Genomic DNA, 16502 nt, shown 5'->3' with positions numbered 1-16502 from the left:
TAAGGGTGTATATGAGCCGTATGTGAAAGTATTGGAAGATATCAATAGTGGCCGCATAGCAACTATAGTCCTCCATAAAGAAAGTAATAAAATTCCCATAAGGAAAGGCACTAGGCAAGCAGACACGATCTCCCCAGTACTATTTGCCACTTGCTTAGAGGAAGTATTCAGAAACCTGGAGCGGGAACAATTATGAATAAGGGCTGATTTAATACATTGCCTTGTTAATTAACTCAGTGGACAAATTACAAAGAATGCTTAATGACCTAGGCAAGCAAAGCAAAAACTTAGGCCTAAAAATTAATATGTGGAAGCCTACGGTAATGGTCAATAGCCTCGGATAAGAGCAGCAGTTTACAAAAATTCCGAGAGCACTGTGGAATCTACACTGCAGAAATGCGACAGCCTGAGTGTTGTTGGTGCACTAGGTGCATCACATTTGCTCTCATTATCATTACCAACTAATTGCATCGTCATTGTTAATTCCATCACTGTCATTATCACTAATTGCAGCATTATTGTTATCGCTACTATCATCCTCACTGTAGACAAGAAGAATTATGATGTGTTTCACGATTCCGGGCATGGCGCAGTAGGTTAAAGCGCTCGGCAGGGGATCCGAGGGATGGAGGTTCGATTCCCGGTGGAGATCGGACTTTCATTTTTCTAGATTTAAGGACGAAGTTTTCAGCGCAAAGGCATGCGGCCAAAGGAAAGAAGAAGAAGGAAGACTATAGGGCTGAACACAGCGCAGTGTTTGTCCCTATAGTCTTCCTTTTTTTTTTTCTTTGGCCACGTGCCTTTGCGCTGAAAACTATGTCCTTAAATATAGAATACCAACTAGCCCAACAACTTACTCTACTGAAGTTCATTTTCCTGATGACGTTACTTTCGGTTTTGGGTGATGACGTCATAGGATTGATAGCTTTGTCTGACCGGACGAACAAACGGCAACAGTATGAGCCGTTGAAGGCTTTCACCTTAATAGGTACATGGGTGGAAGCAGGCACGAGCATTTTGGAACAGCTCAGGGAGCAGTGGTAATGCCACTTTGGAGCAGTAAAACGAGTGTTTTGAAGCACTCGAATTATGCTTTGGAACATGTTTCTAGGGTCAAGCACTTTTAATAACTACAATTTTTTTTCTGATATACAAAAAAATCCAATTTGATTACTTTTCATTCAATATTCAATGCTGTACTACCTATGCACGCATATCTCAACATGTAAAGATGGTTAAAGTAACACAGCTGACTAAAAGCTTTTGCCTATTCTGACTTGACAGCTTTAGACATGTCCACGCTCAAGCACGACCACTACCTTGGAATTAAAATAAACAAGCTGCACATCGCCACTTTTTGATTCCGCAGCTGTGCTGATAAATTCCTGGGCACTGCTCAGTAGTACCTTCAGGAAGGATAGATGGCACTGAAGGGTAGCCTTTTCTTCCTTAAGCTTCTTTACTTCATGGTTGTCTCCCAGTGACTCATGTTTTCTTTTAAATAACACTGGGGCTACACGTCAGCAACAGGCTTTCTATGCCTTTCCAACACTCTTGAAAGCATTTCTTGCAATTAACACCGTCCTGGCATCACCCCCATAATGCTTCAAGTATGCTTTTGTCTGATGTAGACTGGACAGGTTTGTTGTTAACGATTCTATAGTGAAGTACACACTCATTTTCACAGCAGAACTGTTGGAACAACTCGTGTAGTTCTTTGTAACCAGAAAAGTTTCCTCAACAGCTCGTGGTAGTCTGTGGCAATTGCTTTGCTCCTTGCCCTCACTTCTCTCACCACCGGCGATTCAAAAGGCTGGGAGAAGTTGCTGTCATGTGCACAAAACATTTTTCTCGCAATTAATTCCTCCCAGTCGTTTGTGACTCGTTTTAGAATAACTTGAGATCAAAATATTTCTTATGCTCGCTTTTCTAGTTTATTAAAATTTTATATGTGTTAGCTAGGCCCAGCCAAGGTGCATTGTACCTCCACCACTAGTGTGCTGCCATCGTTTAAACTATGACGACCCTTATAGACCAGAATACGGAGGGTAAATTGATCGCTGCCATATTGAGGGCGCTATAAGGCTACCTAGAGGTGCTGCAGCGAAATGACTGCTCTGCACTACCAAACGAGGTGGCCATGGCTATTCATAGCGCTTACGCCTTTACGTTTCTTTGAAGTTTTCACAACTTGCTGCTCACAAAATCGTCAAAATTGCATTTCTGCCTCATGGAAAGGCTGTTCTACACATCTCGCAATGGCAGAGGCAAGCACAGCGTCCACAAGTGGAGCGAGTGGTTCGGTTAAGTGCATGGTACCTTTCTATGCGAAAAATACTACGGTTGTGACTTTTCTTACCCTCGCGTGGTGTCTGCAAAAATTTGTTGCAGTCCGCACCGCACAAACAGGTGGCATGCCACAAGTGCGAGTAAACCTGATGTCTCCGTTTGCATTTCAGCAAGGAAGTGCCTTTTTTTTTTTTAACAGCCATGATAAGCAACGCCAACCAGTCACAAAAATAAGACCTTGATATCTCCTGTTTGGTTGATGTGCTGCTGATTCATTCTTCAACCCTGCTGGAAAGGAAAAAAAAACAAAAGAGACACCGGGGAATCATCGCCAATGAGAAGCATTCGCTCGCAGTAGCGGCATGTGGTCTGTTTTGTGAGGTGTGGGCTGCGGCAGATTTTTTGCAGTTACCACGCAAAGGTAAAACATATAGCAGACTGCAAAGGTTTTGCTGGTACATGGGACATTACTTGGGGGTGCAAATCAAATCAGAAAAGTCACAGCCATAGCAAGCCTGCATGCAATGGTACCATGCGCTTATAGGAACCACTCACTTCACTTGTGGACACTGTACCTGCCTCTGCCCTCGCAAGATGTAAAGAATAGTCTTGCTGTGAGGCAGAAATTAACTTTTGACCATTTTATCAGCAACCAGTTGTGAAAACTTCAAAAAGAAACATAAAAGCGCAAGAGCTAGACACCCACGGCTGCCTCGTTTGACAACCCAGAGGCATAGTTTCGCTGCGGCAACTATAGATGGTGCTAGAACGCTTTCAAAATGGCAGTGTTCAATTTACCCTCCTTGTTCTGGTCTATAGACCTTTTCGAAAAGTGGTCGTGGGCGCTGCCATATTGAATACTGGGCTGTGCTGCTAGCATAAGAAAAGTTGAGAATTATCTCTCCCAAAGCCGCCCCACAGCCCAGTCAAACCGGTTTCGCCGAGGCTCGTGAAAAGGTCTATAGCACAACATGCCACTGCCCTGCTGCACTTCTCACAGTCACCTAACCAAATTGCATCGAACCGCATTTCTTGTACCTGGCGCAATTAATGGCCCAATACAATTAATGTTAAGCAAAAATCATGTTTCGCTAAATTTTATGGCAAAATACCAAGGCATCAAAACATCATGGCAAAACATCAAGTTTTGGAGTTTTGGAACAATATTGTGTTTTGGGGCAGGATGGCGCAGGCAAAGCAGTTTGGAGCAGAATAAAGCAAACGGAGTGAATGGAGCAGTACTTCCACCCTGCAGGTAACAAAGCTCTGGATGTTGTTGGCAAATGTGTCTGCTTAGGACAGGTAGCAACCGCAGATCCGGACCATGAAAGAGCGATAACTACAGGTTTTTCGCCCCGTATTTAATCCTAGTGCTAGTGCAAATAATCTGAGCGCTGACTGATATAATCTGCGTGCCATGTAATTTAATTCGAGTGCCAAGCATTTAATTAAAGCGCCAGCATATCTATTTCAAGCGCGAGCTCAAATAATGCCAGCGCCAACTAATTTAATTTGAGTGCCAAAGCAATTAATACAAGTGCCGGCAAATTTAATCCGTGTGCCAACCAATTTAATCCATATGTGGAAAATGAATGCAATAGAGGGCTCCAAAGCACGAAACATGAATTCCAGAAATAAATCAAAATTGAGATCATCTTTCAGACAATCAGGCATCTTTCAGACATCTTTCAGGCATCTTTCAGACAATCGAACTAATAGGTATTACCGGGAACAGTTTCGATGCTACAGAAACAAATCGGTCGCCATGATGAGGAACTCAAAGAAACAATACTACACTAATCTAATTATGAGACAGGAAGGAAATTCCAAAAAGATATGGGGAATTGTGAGCGATGTTGTTGGATTAAAGAAAAAAGAACATATCCTTCCAGACTTAATCTCAGAGGAGATGGCTGATACCTTCAATAATAATTTCGTCGATCGAGGAAAAAAACTGGTTAATGGCTTTCCTTCAACAACACCTCACCTAGGAAGACCTATTGCAACAAATAATACCTTTGCTTTCCGGGAGATAACTGAAGAAGAAATGAGATCAGTAGTTAAAAATCTGCGAGAAAACAAAGCTTGTGGTTATGACGGAATACCATCGAAGGTGCTAAAAGACAATATCGACATTCTTTGCACCCCCTTATGCAACATAATTAACCATGCGATGGTTAGCTCTCAGTATCCAATAAGCTTGAAGATTGCGAAAGTTGTGCCAGTCTACAAGACAGGAGATCCCAATGACCCCAGTAGTTACAGACCCATATCTGTGCTTAGTATAATCAATACTGTTTTTGAAAAATTAATATCCTTACAATTGAACAAGTTTCTGCTGGATAATAATGTAATCTGTGCTGAGCAGCATGGCTTTATCTCAGCCAAATCAACAACCACTGCTGTCACATCACTTTCTCACCATATTAACACTGCTCTTCACAAAAATCAAATTGCAATAGTAATATTCCTCGACATAAAAAAGGCATTTGAGTGCGTCTGTCACTCAGAGTTATTGGAAAAATTAAAATCGTGTGGTATTACTAATGCCTCTCTCCAGTTTTTTGATAGCTACCTTTCCGCTAGAAAACAAAAAGTAGTGCTGAGTGACAGACACTCCACACTACTACCTGTGACTTGCGGGGTCCCGCAAGGATCTGTATTGGGTCCTGTTTTGTTTTCCATTTTCGTGAACGACCTACCGCAGGCCGTTCAATTTTCAAAAGTCTTTATGTATGCAGATGACACTGCTCTTTTGTTCACATCTAAGTCACTCTTGGGCCTAGAAAATACGATAACGTCCGAACTGTTTAATGTTTCAGAATGGTTTCGTGCTAATAAACTAACAATAAATGTAGATAAAACTAAATATGTAGTATTCCACTCCAAGAGAAGAAACATTGACCCTAGTACGATTCACATATCTCTAAACAACGATTGTATTCAGCAAGTTTGTTCTTTCAAATACCTTGGTATCATCTTTGACCAACACTTGCACTGGCAAGAGCAGATAGATAAGCTATCTAAAAAGCTAGCTTTCAGTTGCTACGCGCTTACCAAGGCGAAAAGGTATTTCCCGTACACCATACTACGTTCCCTGTATTTTTCGTTATTTCACTGCCACATCAGCTACTGCTGTGAGTCTTGGGGACAAACGTACAAAACTTATCTACTTCCCTTACAGAGACTGCAGAAGAGAGCATTGCGTATAATATACCGCGTATCTTTCAACTGCAGCAACAATAATTTATTTCTAGAAAATCGAGTACTTTCTTTAGAATCAATGCTTAAATACAAAATCTGTGTATTGGTAAATAACATCATTAATACTAGTATTCCTCTGCCACTTGATATTTTCTTGTTGCCATCTCGCAATACAAGACACGCATTAAATGGCAATTTCAACCTCCCTGCCTGCCACAATGTGTACGGAGAACGTTTAGTACAATTTTCTGGAGCAAAACATTGGAACACGTTGCCTATTAATGTAAAACTTGCAGGTAACTTTAAAATGAGTTGTAAAATGTTCTTTATTAACAGCCAAGGAGAGTTATGATCCCCTCCCCCCCCCCCCCATTTTTTTTGTGTGTGTGTGCGCTTGCGTTTTGTATTAATTGCCTATGAATTGCTTGCTGAAAAGTATTTTTCTCCGTGCCTGTTGATTCTTTTTGCTTGTCTGTTTGAGTCGTTTTTTTTGTATGTTTGTGTGTGTGTGTGTTTGTATGCGCTCATTACGGCTGCCTGACCAAGTTTATTCTGTACTGGACCGTCTACTAGCCCCCCGGCTATCGGTCCAAATATTCTTTATGTATTTCGTTTCCTACAAATAAAGATCACTTTGATTGATTGATTGATTGAATCAGCAAAGTGTCAACGTATAGGATAGCCTTCATCAGTATTATGACAAACATTGCCTTGATGCAAGTGTTTTAAACCTAATGTCTCCCAGAAAATAAAACTGCATTTTAAAGACGGCCGCTTCTGTGCTTTTACAAGCCTGTAGTTTCCTACGCTGCTACAATTACAGCCCAGCCCAGCCCAGTTTCCTACGCTGCTCTGCTGTACATAGTTTCAGCCACTTTGCCATGTCAGAGCCAGACTGAATGCAACGGCACGCGCTCTCTCTTTCCGTGGTAGTGGCCGTGTAAAATTGAGAAAGCGGCAAAATGAGATATGTTTCTCTGGCTCCATGTCTTCTCGCCTGAACCAACTCTGCTTTACACTAATCCTTCTTTTCTGCTAGTGGTGTTGAATCATTATTAGAAACACAAATACATTTCTGCACCGGTTGCCATTTCACAAAAACAGCAGGCTGTTGTGTGAAGGCCGAAATGCCATCAGCATGCAGATTCAGTGCATATGACAACCCATAATAAGCAGTGCTTAACCAGCCAATTAGAAGATGACAGTCATATTTATTCACTTGTCATGCGTCTAAACTAAAAGCTGCAAGAGGCGTGTCATAAACTGCAGTTTTTCAGCTGTGCGTGGTTCTTGGTTTTTGCAAGATACAAGAACAAAGCAAAATAGTGCATGCAGATGTGACGCTTAAGCGTCGCATGGTCTGCGAAGTGATCTCAATTTCGATTTATTTCTGGAATTCATGCTTCGTGCTTTAGAGCCCTCTACCGCATTTATTTTCCACATATGAATTAAATCCACTGGCGCTTGTATTATCTGCGTTGGCAGTCTGATTCAATTGTTTGGCGCTGTCATCATTCGAGTCGGTGTTCGGATCAAATAAACTGCTGCTTTTATTAAATGCTTGGCACTAAAATTAAATTACGCAGTGCGCAGATTGTATCAGTTGGCGCTCACATTATTTCCGCTGGCACTAGGATTAAATTCAGAAGGAAAACCTGTAGAACAAGTCTAGGATGGAGCGCATTTGGCAAGTTCTTGCAGGCCATGACTAGCAGCTTACCGGTATACCTCAGGAAAACGGTAAACAACAGTTGCATCTTACGAGTACTTATCTATGGGGCTCAAATGTGAAGGCTAATTAAAGGGGTTATACTTAAGTTGAAGTAGATGCATAGAGCTGAGGAATGGAAAATGGTAAGTGTAGTCTAGAGATAGGAAGTATGCAGAGTGGGTCCAAGAAATCAACTCTAAATAATGGCATTCTAGTCGAAATCAAGAAGAAATGGTCACAAGCAGGACATGTATTGCAAAGAGAGGATAACCGATGGTCGCTAAGAGCAACAAATTGAATTCCAAGTGAAGGCAAGCGTGGCAGGGGGCGGCAGAAAGTCAGGTGGGTGGACGAGGTTAGTAAGTTTTCAGGGGTCAAGTGGGTGCAGCTAGCACAAGACCGGGTTAACTGAAGGATTATGAGAGAAGCCTTCGTTCTGCAGTGGGTATAGTCCAGCTAACGATGATAATGATGATGAGCTATGGACAAAGAAAAACCGTATGGCAACAAAGGGCTCCTTTAGCACATAAAAAAGTGAATTAAAAAAAAATCTTCCCACCAGTTGAACCAGACTTGCAATGACCTCATTAAAATGGCCAGTTTGCCGCCACTTTGAAATTAATGGCCGAGCAGTATAACTTTTGGGATCTGCACTCGCAAAATCAATACTGACATATACATTTCACTTGAGAAATCTGTCACCAACGGTGACACCAGCATTTCATCTCTCCTCTTGAGTATACTCGTAACTCCCTGCCACTAAAAAGAAATATTGCTGACAAGTCGTATTGTCTACGAAGAGGCTTCACAAATTCATAAAACATTTAGCGTAAATATATGTGCGGCTCCAACGCCTCAATTCGTCTTTTAATTAAACTGCACGTGCTCTTTTCTCTCTGTCTGAGCACGTGGAGGGGCAGCTGAACTGTGCATGTGCAAAGGTTATCGCGGCGCGAGACTTGTGCTTGACGCGGCAGAAAGTGTAGATAAAGGGACAGAATGGAAGAATCGGGGGAGTCTGGCGGGAGCCCTGCTTGGGGAGCGATCACGTTGTTAGCTGTTGGCGAGCCTCCCGAAGCATCCTGATGTAATGGACTGTGGAGCAGAGCAATACCAGGATGAAGACGGAAGCGATGCCTCCTGAGCTGGGTTTTTTGCTTGAGTTGCAGCCAGACGAGGAGCAATGTATTTTGTACTGCTCGGAGCCCCTTTTGCCATGTCACATAGGCCATCTTTACACCCCACTATGTTTTGTCTTGCCATGTAACGAGTCTCGACCACATGCTTCGCATTGCAGCAGCGTGCAGTGTTGTACCTTTGCAAAGTGCTTCTCTGCTGACCCGTAAATAAAGTGGCATTTTTATCATCATCATCATCATCAGCCAGACTATACCCACTGCAGGGTGAAGGCCTCTCTCATATTTCACCAATTGGTATTTTGGAGCAGAATGGAATTCATGTGAATTTGTGACTAGTAGTCGGGCGAGGCCCTGACTCGCGGACCCATTCTTTAGAAGGCGGGGCCTTCATATTAAACTACAAATAGATTAGGTATTTTTAGACCTGCATCATTATCATCACCACGTCGCTTTGTTGCTTCAGCAGCGAGTCATGGCGAGTCAGTGTGCCAGGTTCATCCATGCTATGATAGATGAAAGAATTCAGAAAATGTTGATGAATTCTGAATCAACAGTTCCTGAATTCCTGACCAAACCAAACCGAATTCTGAATCAGGTGAAAGTAACACAGATGAAAAAAGAACCTGGAAGGAAGTGAGGAGCAGTCACAAAAAAAAAAACTTGGCAGTGAAAGGGTTAATAATAGTGCGCTCTTTGTGATTAGGGTCATCGGCTCTACCTCGTCCATCCATCCCAGAGGTCTTTCATCCTGCCATTTTCCATTCACTTCACGACATCTGCCATCTCAGCATCAGAGCCACATAGTGCCTCATTACCCAGCGGTACGTCTGGCCAAACATTAGACGTTCGCCAGTGGGCCCGCTTGTGTTTTGCTTGCCAGTCCGTCAAAATGACTCACTATACAAAGACTCCTCCCCAGTCGTTCCTGCCATCTGGTTGTTGCTTTGACCACGTTCACCTTGACTTGGTTGGACCACCACCTCCATCTAATGGCTGCCGGCACATTCTGATGATGACTGACCGCTTCACTCGTTAGCTCGAAGCAGTGCCCACTCTGGACATTACTGCGCAAACAGTTGCCAAAGCCTTCGTTTCAGCATGGATTTCCCACTTTGGCTGTTACCACGGATCGTGGCCGCCAGTTTGAATGCATCCTCTTCACTTCCCTTAGCAGTCTGCTCGGCACTAAACACTGCCGCACCACAGCATACCATCCTTGTGCTAACGGCATGGTTGAGAAGCTCCATCGTCAGCTCAAGACTGCCCTCATTGCTCGCCTAGATCGCAAGCACTGGGCTGGTCACCTTCCTATGGTGTTTCTTGGCCTACGCACCGTTTTTCGTCGCGACCTTGGCTGTTTGGTGGCCGAAGTCATCTCGGAGACTTGTTCGTTCCTTCGGCTTCCTCGTCCCAGCCCCTGCAGTACCTTTAACGCCTTTGGGACTGCATTCAACACCTAAACCCAGTCCCACCTCTATCATCTGACTGTCAGATCTTTGTGCACCTAGATCTTGCGTCCTCGAGGCATGTTTTTCTAAGGCGAGACACTGTAAAGGCGCCTCTTAGCCCCCCCTATGATGGCCCGTACCATGTCCTCAACAAGACTACAAAGTCGGCGACTATCCTGCTGGATGGTCGTGAAAGGTAGTCTCCCAGGATCGCCTTAAACCCAAATATATGGAGACACCTCCCCAGGAGCTCCCCTCGGATGTTGCTGGCTTATCTGTCGACATGCCTGCCACTGAGGCACCCTCATCCCTGCCCCGTTGGCTAGTACATTTCGCCGCTCCGTTTGGTCGGGGGGCCCTGTAGTGCACAGCGCCGCTGTAAAGCGGAGGCGCTAAGATCGGCGTTCACAGCCAGCAAGCACGGCACAGGCTGCTCGGTTCGAGAAGCCTGCCACGCTGGTCCTCTTGTTCTGGTGCTCCGCTGCAACGCCGTAAATTCCTTACATGCTCTTCACTGCAGGACACTTCCTGCCGGCTGCAAATATACACAGAACCAGCACTCCACTGCTTCAATACAATGCTGCTTTAGGCTTGGGCACTACCAGCTTCGACAATAAAGGAATCTGCTGAAGGCCACGGACACAAAGAAAAATTTAAATGAAGCTGTAGTACAGCAGAAGGATCAGAATTCCCCGCAAAGTAATTTGAGATGCGGGTCAAAAAGCTGCAAAGAAGACTGTTCTTTGCCCGCAGCTGCGAGGAGGGCTATCAAATGCAGGTGCCATATTCGGTTTGAAGTCGAGCACAGAGACTGGCATTCAACAAAAACAGTATGGAGCTCCTATCGGGATGGAGTCTGATGCCGATTTACGACCTACGGGAAGTCGGCGCAGCCGTGGGCGAGCAGCGCACCACGGGCGTACTGGCGGCCCATGACCGGTAAGCGAGCCATGATAATTCGCCCCCTTATGTTTCCTCGTGACTGCGGCGACGGGGATTTCAACAGAACGAGTCGGATGTACGGCCTGCATGCGGGGCCCTTTCGGCATAGAGGGTGGCCTGCCTCACTTTGGCAGCGGCACCAGGAGCAGTCCCGACCCAAGTCCTGACCCCTGCCCTGATTCCTGTATTACATGGGCCTGCTGAAGGACCAGCCGTGCGACTCCCAAGGGGAAAACGGCACCCAGGTGGAGGTCATGATTAAGGGAGGAGGGTGTGGGAATTTAAGATTACCCACGCTTGCACGACACGGCTCTGTCTGCCTCACGGGGATACCTCATCTCTTTCCTTCCCCTGAAGCAGTGGCGGAGAGGGCAGGGGCGAGAGACCTGGCGTAGCGTGCCGGGCGGCCCCTCCTTCCCCCTACCCTCTAATATCGATGCACAGCATCTCATCGGGGGGGGGGGGGGAGACGACGCCGCGATGCCAGAGCCCGCGGATGCTGCTATGACCAAGGATAAAAATTGGGCACACCCAATAAACAGCCCAGCCCGGTGGCTCTGCCTCAGTGTTCCGTTCTTCCCTGCCACGGATGTGGTCAGAGCTAGCGGCGGGGCGTTCCGTTCTGAGCACAGAGCCCGAGTCCCGTGAGAACCCCCACAAGGTGTTGTTACATGTCTCCTTGACGTCAGCTCCAGCATCCATTGCAGTGAAGAGCAAGCACAGAGCAACGCCAGGGTTCAAAGCGATCGCTGAATGGAAATGTTTTTTTTTTTCATCTAAAGCACAAATTAGATTAAGCTCTAAAAAATAAATGCCATTGAATGGTACTGTGTCATGCAATATATATATATATATATTACCCCGCACCTCCACCAAGTGTTAAGTGGGGATCCAGGCACTGGTAGCGGGCACTGGTAGCGAGAAGAACCGGAGCGGTGGTGGCTTAACTTTTGAGTCAGCTGGTCCGCAAAAGCACTTCCTCTTCCTCCTTCTCGGCTATCTGTCCGCTTAATCAGAACTTCTTCTTTACAATACACATATATAACTGCAAAAAATTTGCACATTTAAAGCTGACAGTGCCCAGGCCTAAAGCACCATTGCACTCAAGCAGTGGACTGCTAGTTCGCAGCCAGCAGAAAGTGGGCTGCTGCGATGAGCAGGCACAGAGCAACACCGTGGTTGCCTGCAAAGGCTCAACTTGAGAAATTATTTTCTCACTTAAAAGCACCCTGAATTAACTTTCAGTATTAAATGGCAATGAATGGCTCTGTGCAAACTAGTATTTTTCATATCTTTAATAGGGCCACTTCATTACATAACTGACGGAGGAATAAACCTCAAACCTCAATAAGGTAATTTTCTCTGATTTAGAATACTTTTGCAGGTGCACCTTACATTGTTTGATCTCTTTTATAATGTTTTCGCAGGTGCAGCTTAAGTTGTTTGATCTCTTTTATAGGTTTTTTGTCTTCTAAAAAAGTTGGAGAAATAGATTGAGTACTATAATAGTAATAATTGGTTTACAGGAAAGGAAAAGTTTTCCCGTGGACACCTGAATCACGCTACAAGGGACGGAAGATGGGAGCGAAAGCGGAAAGAGAGAGGCCCCATAGTGGAGGGCTACGGAGTAATTTTGACCACCTGGGGATCTTTAACATGCATTGACATCGCACAGCACACAGATGCCTCTCCGCTTTGCATCCATCGAAACGCAGCTGCCGGCAGTCAGATTCGAACCCAGGCACTCTAGTCTAGTGCCTAGACCATAAGAATATAAAATTTGACAAACATTTCAAAATTTCAGCTTTTTGTACCATATTTTATGATTTATATTTGAACAAATATAAGGCAGAGTTTGTTTATTTCCTGCACATCAAAAGAACAATGCATTTTATTAATATGAAAATTTTTGTTTATAGTGATGCATCAAAAAGTTAATTTTTTTACAAATTTATCTGTGTGACTAGGTTTTGCTATTACTTGCAAGCTTAAAGGAGTATAGACCACCTTCACTCTGGCTACGTCATGAAGATGCGGTGGCGCTGTCGTAATTACAGACTTTCGCGTGGTAGGAAAAACAATGCTTCAGTTGCTTTCGCCTATTGTGATTGTGCGATGGTTTGCTGCAGCCGAAAAAATAAAAAACAAAGCACCATGCTGACTAGTTGCATCACCGTGGCATGTGCTGGAAGGCAAAGAACGCAAAGTTTAGTAAGCTTGCACAGGTTTCTTATGGGCGAAGGTCGCCGTAAACAGTGGGCCATCGCAGTGTGGCGCAAAGGCTGGATACAGACACCTTTACGCCAGAGCGGTTATGGGCTCAAAGGCCATGAATAACTCGAGTTTGGCCTTCTTTATGACGCGTAATGGTATTTTGTGAGTGCACGTAAAATGTTGACGAGGCAGCCAGTATATTAATGCGTAGACCTGTTTATAATGTAAGCAATTCCTGAAGCAAATTTTTTTTTCACTTTCTAGTATTATGTGCATAGTGAGCTGCTGCGCATGCGATCAGTATTGCACTCCTCCGTGGTTATATTGTATGGCTAACATTAGCTTTGTTCACCTCAAATTATTTTAAATTTTGTGATGAAATGTGCGTGTGCTGACAGCCACTGATTTGCTCAATTGGAGATGAATTTTATTATACCGAGAGGTTTGAGTGGTATTCACTGCAGCTAATTTTGAATGCGAGTTGTGGGGTTGAGCGTCCCGAGTGACATATGGGCCCCTGTTTCAGATTTTGAGGATCTTTGGTTGGTTGGTTGGTTGGTTTGTGGGGTTTAACGTCCCAAAGCAACTCAGGCTATGAGAGACGCCGTAGTGGAGGACTCCGGAAATTTCGACCACCTGGGGTTCTTTAACGTGCACTGACATCGCACAGCACACGGGCGCCTTGCTTTTCGCCTCCATCGAAAAGCGGCCGCCGAGGCCGGGATTCGATCCCGCGTCCTTGGGAACAGTAGTCGAGCGCCGTAACCACTGCGCCACCCCGGCGGGGCTTGAGGATCTTTACATCAACTACGTACTGCATGGCACACTGTCGCATTCAGAGTTTATCCTACATAGAAACGTGGTCACGGCGGCCTGGACTGAACTGGGTAGCCCTAACTACGGAACCTGCATGTGGACGCTGCAGCTTGTAATGCAAGCTAAAAGCTTGAATACCCATGAAGAAATTATAAACGCTGACACCAATAACCTCTCACGAACTCAACAGATAGGCATGCAGCGTGGTGATTTAAAGAAATAATGCAAGGATAAGCAAACCTGTACGGTGCCAAGGCACAATGCCCTTGCTACTGTTGCCATGCTTACCAACAACGCTCATTTGGTGCTCGGTATGAAGAATCATCCGAGAATGCAATGATGTTTTGAGCGGAATACTTCCTACCTGGTTTGTGTGTGCTGTTTACGAGCGAGAAAAATCACATTCCACTTACCCGACTGAAAGTTGTTGTATGCACCCAAAGCTTTACAATTCTCGACGCATTCTGCGGCTAATGTGCTGGGCAAATAGCAAATAGATATCAATCAACGCTACTCATTTTCAAGGCAGCAACAACTTCGCTCGTGCGCTTTGAACCCGCTCTTGGTCTGGTACGGTGTGCAGGACAAGGCGATGCATGCTGTGTACGTGAAGTTTTTCCAAGTATTGCTTTTGTACTCACACAGCGCGTGGGTATTTTATCTGCCAAAAAGGTGCCTGCATATCACAATAACACGCTCTTGGCAAGTATGGCCACAGCAGTGGGGTGGCACCACAGTGCTGCTCCCGTGCTTTCCGCCTGCTCTGGGGCCATAGACGACTGCCACGCCACTTTGATTGCTTTGTTTGTTTTAAACATGGCGGAGACCTATAGACACCTAATGTTTGGGTTCGTGTTTAATTAGCTGTAATGATGTGCAAGGTATTACTGTACAGAAAGCACCAGGTGATATCCACCTATGACCGCTAAACAATTTATCATTGAATTTCTTTCCTCATCCGTTTCGGTTTCAAAAGCTGTGTGATGGCTGTGACGCCAAAGTTAAGTCTAGGTGACGTGACGGGTGAAAAAAAATTGTGATATCCTGTGATGTTTAAATTCACTGCAACGCTGAAGCCAGCCTGCCTCAAGAACAGGAATCGCAACAATTGAAGAGCTGGAGATTATACTGCGGCTTTTTCATGCTGTGCATGGCTTGGACTTGATTGTGATGTCACAGCCATTTCTCAGCTGTTGAAACCGAAATTGGGGAGAAAAGAAAATTGAACTGAAAATTATTTAGCAGTCGTAGGCAAAAACCACTTGGCGATCCGTATACAGGAATGTCTTACAAAAATGCCACCAAAATTTGGCGTCTATACTCCTTTAAGATGGTGGTCACGGGCAGAAAATATTTTTTCGCCAGAAACAAGCTGGGATAATATTCCTCATAGCAATACAATTTGCTATGATTTTTTAAAAAGAAATTGAGGATGGTCAAGCCCACAACCTGTATCAGTTGGTGCGGAATGAAACCAGCACTTTTACCTTAGCAGATCATGCTAGCCATAACAGCCTAGCATTATCCTTGATGCATTAGCATGACAGGAAAAAAAAAAAAAAAAAACTGTGGTAGCATACCATATATACACCATTACAAAATCGAAGAACTTGAAGGTAAGCTGTCTGAAAATTGTAAAAACATTTTTTTTTTGTGTGGAACTGCAGCAGCATCACACTTTGTACCAAAAAAAATTGCCTTGACAAGCACTAGACCATATATATGCTGGTCTGCAAATATGAAACGCCTTTGCCCACACGTACCAGCCACAGCTATCCGATGGAAACTAAGGCAGAATCAAAAGCACAGAAGAAAGCCCCAGGTTGCCTCCAAAGGATCCTGTTTCAGCACACGCACCAAAGACAGGGAAGGACCTGGAAATCAGAACAATGCAATAAATGCCCACTCCTGGGAAAGGTAAGATGTGAAGGATTTTGTTACAACACAGAAAGTATAATGAATGAAAGTATGAATTCCGCAATTCATGGCAGTTGGTTGTGTCTACTATCTTTGCAAACATTTGTCGTCACTTCGAGCAAAGGATCCATTTCTCGTTCCTAATTCTGAGGCAGTTGCTGATTTGCACCAAAATGAGAGCTTGGTATACAGTGCTGGTTTTAGCGTAGATGTGGTTGATTTGTGTAATCTCTTCCACACTCATCCAGTATGTTCAGCAATGTATTACGGGGGACAATGATGAATGCTGGTTCCAAAATGAGTGTGGAACCTTAACCGGATCCTTTTTGGAAATGTTATCTTACTACCTGAGTAACACGTTTGTTGAGTGAGATGGTCGACTTTATACGCAAAAATCTGGTGTGTGCATAGGTGCCAAGGTAGCTCCCATCCTCAGCGACATTTATCTAAGCAGGGTTGATATGAAAGTTGAGAATGATTTAGCCAGTTGTTGCATGCACATTTTCCGTTTCGTGGAGGATTTTCTGGTGCTAGCTAGCTCTGTGAATCCTGAATTTGTGTCAAATGTTCTTGATGTTTTTGCACGTAATGGGTCGGGACTAAGGCTCACGCATGAAGTCCCCCAAGAAACAGCCTTACAATTTCTCGATTTAAAGTTCCAACCCCACCATGTCTGTTGGCAGTATTCACCTAGGAGTGAAAAGCCCCTTCTGAATTACAGGTCCTTTCATTCAAAGCTCGTAAAAAGTAGTATTGTTACGGGATGCTTAGGCATGGCAGTGAAGAAATCTTGTCATCATAAAATGATGTCCAGTCTCTTAA

The 16502-nt window shown here is 44.5% G+C and overlaps 2 long non-coding RNA genes across 5 annotated transcripts in view; both read right to left on the bottom strand.

Moving 5' to 3' along the window:
• LOC146194200 (uncharacterized) overlaps positions 1–16502 on the bottom strand; it is a 290048-nt gene that overhangs the window by 236150 nt on the left and 37396 nt on the right. The gene's annotated exons all lie outside the window — the stretch shown is intronic.
• Positions 1–16502, bottom strand: part of LOC146194202 (uncharacterized) — a 32662-nt gene that overhangs the window by 12001 nt on the left and 4159 nt on the right. For 2 of the 3 annotated variants that reach the window (XR_014705814.1, XR_014705812.1), the window contains exon 3: positions 15527–15637. This is a non-coding gene — a long non-coding RNA (uncharacterized LOC146194202). Of the gene's footprint in view, positions 1–11545; positions 12919–15526; positions 15638–16502 lie in introns of those variants that run through there. The other variant, XR_014705813.1, reaches the window with a different exon arrangement.

Source organism: Amblyomma maculatum, chromosome 3, assembly GCF_055883805.1.
Source record: "Amblyomma maculatum isolate TAMU_Amacu chromosome 3, ASM5588380v1, whole genome shotgun sequence".
NCBI classification, from domain to species: domain Eukaryota; kingdom Metazoa; phylum Arthropoda; class Arachnida; order Ixodida; family Ixodidae; genus Amblyomma; species Amblyomma maculatum.
The sequence above is the reverse complement of the archived record's forward strand: the minus strand, read 5'-3'. Positions and strand labels throughout refer to the sequence as shown.